This window comes from Melitaea cinxia, chromosome 23, assembly GCF_905220565.1.
Source record: "Melitaea cinxia chromosome 23, ilMelCinx1.1, whole genome shotgun sequence".
Taxonomy (NCBI): domain Eukaryota; kingdom Metazoa; phylum Arthropoda; class Insecta; order Lepidoptera; family Nymphalidae; genus Melitaea; species Melitaea cinxia.
In genome coordinates, this window is record NC_059416.1 from 7,049,119 (window position 1) to 7,053,992 (window position 4,874).

Sequence of the window (4,874 nt, forward strand, 5' to 3'; positions counted from 1 at the left end):
TCGCGGGCACAGCTAGTTTCTTTATATAAACCTAGGCACTCGTAGAGTTTTCGCTGATATTCAATTTCAATATTTGACTTTTATAATTGCTGTTCTTATCTTGGCACTCATTGCATTATGAACTCACACTATATTATGTTCATCTGTAACTTTTTCCTTCATATTATCCAACAAATCAATCTACCCTTACATGTATGAACTATTTCTGTATCAATGTTTTTAATTTAAATTAAGAACATACTCTTTTCTTTTTTAATACGACTAGGTCGGCAACGAGCGTGCCGCCTGCTTGATGGTAAGCAACTCTGTAGCTATTAGACGCCTACAACAACAGAAGCATTTCAAGCTCGTTGCCGACCTTACTGCTGATCCCCCCCCCCAGCGTTCCTCTCGCCTTACTCACCACAGGAACACAATACCACTGGAGAGCAGTATTATTTAGCTGTGACCACAGAAATTTTAATAATAAGTTAATATTTCGATTTCTGTGGCTGTGACCTTCTGTAAGTTTGAGGGACTTCCCCAGGTTTACTCTCCACTAACGTAGTGGTTTCCATTTATAAATTTAAATTCCAAACATTATCATAAGCTAGCTGTACCCATGGCTTCGTCCACGTGGAATAGTGGCTTTGGACAGCATTTTTTAGATATATCCTTTGGTTTATTTTGGATTATAAACACCGTCGCTGGGTATTTATACGTTCAACGTGATTCAATAAATTGGCATAACTTTTTTATTTATGAACCGATTCACACGAACAAACACTTGACACTAAATATTAAGTGAAGCTTACCACAATATTTTAGTGAAAACCGCATCTAAATCGAATAACCCGCTTCTGAGATAAGCGTGCACAAACATATTACATTTACATTTTTATTATATAATATTGATGATAGGAACTAAAAGGAAATTTAAATATTAGCAAAATATACAGTGACTCCACAAAGTATTCGTACGATGGCAAATACTATATTATTTATAATAATGTTAACATTTAATAAAACTTAATATTTGTGAAATATTGTACATCATTAGTAATTACACTACACATTATTTATTTACCGTTTAGCTATAAAAATAAGAAAAAAAATCATGAAATGTAAAATTTTTGCACCACAAAGTATTCGTACCCCCACCACCTTACTATAAACATAAGCTGCCGATCCCGATGCGTCACACAAACCAGTGCATGTTACGACACTTCGACGATCAAACGGTTTTAATCACAGTTTCTACGTAAGTATACTTATGTATAATGGCGAAAACCAAAGAACTTTCTAGTGATGAAAAATTAAAAATTATTTTACTTCACATGGGAGGCAATTGCTATGAAAAGATTGCAAAAATGCTTCATAAAAGTAAGTCGACTATACAATATGTTATACAAAAATGGAAAAAATTTGGTACTACTAGTAATTTACCAAGAAAAGGACGTCCAAAAGTTTTAAGTACCAGAGATGAACGACACATTATGAAAGAAGTGAGAGCCAATCCTTTTGTATCCGCACAAACAATTGCAACAGACCTCGCAATATTAAGAGGAAAGAGTGTCGGTGCTGAGACAGTGAGGAAAGTTATCAGAAAAGGTGGATATCAGGGACGAACTGCAATTAAAAAACCGTATATTAGTGAAATTAACAGAAAAAAAAAGATTAAATTTTGCTAAAGAATATCTCAGTAAGCCATTGGAATTTTGGAAATCTGTTATTTTCTCAGACGAGAGCATGTTTCAAATTTTCGGTTCTAGTGGCAAAAGAAAAGTTTGGAGAAAAAAAGGTATGGCGTTATTGAAAGAAAATGTTATTCCAACAGTTAAATATGGAGGTGGTGGTGTCATGGTTTGGGGTTGCATGGGAAACAATGCTGTAGGAAAAATTCATTTCATCGAGGGTATAATGAATGCAAAAATGTACCTGAAAATACTGAAAGATAATTTATTTGAATCTGCAAAAATTGTGGGACTTGGCGACAATTTTTATTTTCAGCAAGACAACGATCCGAAGCATACTGCTCAAATTGTCCAGAACTGGCTTCGCGACAAAGTTCCACATCAGCTAAAAACTCCACCCCAGTCGCCCGATTTAAATCCCATAGAAAACTTGTGGTCATTTCTTCACAAAATAATTAGAACATTTAAAATATCAAATAAAAATGAACTGAAACAACACTTGGAATCACAATGGTATACTATATCCAGTAAATATGTACAACATTTAATTGAGTCAATGCCACGACGTTTACAATTAGTAATTGATAATAATGGATTATTTACAAAGTATTAATAAAATATTAGAGTAAAATTATTTCGTTTTGCGTTGTGGTACGAATACTTTATGGGGAGAATAATTTTGTAAATTTTTTTTTACAGTTAATAAAATATAAATAAACTTTAAGTAACTGTATATTTCATTAACATTTATCTGAAACACCACTATTATATTAGTAGCTACGGATAATTTTCATTCTATATAAAGATATCATAAATTTTATTAGGGTACGAATACTTTGTGGAGTCACTGTATATATAAATGTTCCCCCAAGTTTAAGGATCTCTCAACTTTTCTATCTTCCATAGTTCTTTAATGTAGGTAAACCAATAGACGTAATGAAATTAAACATTAAAATTTGCGGCACGCGACTGAATTACGAAATAATTACATTTACTCTCCCATCGCTAAGGGACGATCACTGTTCCATTATAATAGAGATGCCTTACTAAAATTATATTATTATAAAACGTTAACAAAACCGACCTATTTCAATTTAGTATCATTATATTACTACTGCAGTTGTAATATTATTATGTTACAAGGCTTAGGCTTTTAGGCCTATATTTTACAAGCTTAGCTTTATTATTTTACTTTAGCGCCAACTCTCGAAATCGTGAGCTAAAATTCTCAATTTTCTTTTAGGCCTTTTGAGATCTCTTTTCATAATGACAGAGGTTTTACATGTATGTTTTGTTATATATATTATTTTTTAGTCGTTGGCGCAATGGTCACAGTACTAATTTGTGGCTGTTGCGCTGGCAGTTGCGGGTTCGATACCCGCAAATGACAAACATTTGTATTGGCCACACAAATATTTACCGTGGTGCGGATGTTTGTTGCAGACCTTGTGGGTCTCCATGCCGTGCCTTGGAGAGCACGTTAAGCCGTCGGTCCCGTATGTTCACCTGATAGCGATCGTTACTTAAATATCCGCCAACTCGCATTAAAGCAGCGTGGTAGATTAAGCTCTGATCCTTCTCCTACATGGGGAAAGAGACCTATGCCCAGCAGTGGGATATTACAGACTAAAGCGAGCGAATTTGAAATGACTAAACTATAGGTAAGACGTTTATTCATTGTACTTTTCATTAGAAACTTTGTACATAATTGAAACTAATCATTATATCAATTATATATATAATTAAGATATTCAGACTAATTAAGTGTTTATATTATAGTAATCCCCAGCCACTCCAGCGTGGTATATGAGCAAAACTATATATACAATATGAACAAAATAACGCGAACTCAAGTAGAGTTCGCGTTATTTTTGGCGTAAACTTGCGGAGGCCTATGTCCAGCAGTGGACTGTATAGGCTGTAATGATGATGATGATGATGATGATGATGATGATGATGATGATTATAGTAATCTAAATATTCTAAAAGTAGTAAGATCTTACGTTTATATTGCCTTAACATCCATTTCATTATTGTACTGTACAAAACCAACTTGAGGACATACACGAATTAATTTTAGTAGATGTGCTAAAGGGAAAACTGAGAATATTTATACTGAGGTATACTTATAGGCAAATAAAAAAATAATAAACGAAACGAAACAAAACTTCTTACTTTAATTTAAACAGTCTGATAGATTTTAAAAATTGTAAAAGAATTTGGGGTGTTATGTTCTGTCTAGTGATTTGGAAACCCTAAGCTCTAAGTAGCAAAAAAGTTTTTCAGAAAAAAATACCTTTATGAAGTCCCATAGGTATACCCGATAATAATAATAATAATACAAAGAGTCAAGATCTTCATCATCTCACATCTTACATGAATAACTTAAGCACTGTCTGTCTGTACTGTCACAGTCTGAAGCAGCCCGACGTGTAAAGTACCTAAGCCTTACGGAAGATCGTCGATCCTAGCAATCGCTCGTATTAAATAATACTACTTACAGTAGTGTTGTGTTCCTGTAATGAGTAAGCTAGACAGAGCTCCTAGGATGGAAAGGCGGGGGTAGGATCGTAACGCCCTTGATCGTAGCATCGTACTACAGGCGTCTATGGGCAACGGTAACAGCTTACTATCAGGTGAACCGTACGCCTGTTTTACCTTCCTAGTCATGTAAAAAAATGAGATCCTTTTTTAAATATTTTGTTACTTAATACTTACACTTGAAATACTGTTCAATCATTCTACAGTTAATATAATCGTAATTTCATTACGTTTATAACAAACAATTCTAACAAAGCATCACTTTCACATCCACGCAGTTCATGCGTACATTATTGTAAATAACGACGATTCGAGATCCGCAGTCATATAAAAATCACTGTATCAATAAATGCAAGCCCACGTACGAAACCAATACGAATCACTGCATTGGTTCACATCAAAATTTCATACGCCCTCGTAGAGACCGGCATTTGTGGCAATATCTTCGATATTCGCTGCGGATGGTACGTAATTGGCATTATGCATGCGACTTTAGTATTATTGCTGTAAATGTCAAAATTGTGTATATGTTGATTGATGAGGTACCTATGTATCTATTGTAAATAATACAGAGGAAACTTTTCCCCTCCGTTCAGATCACTGAGTTCCTTAATCGTTGTTGCCGAAAAATTAATAAGTATAGCATAATAATCATGCTTA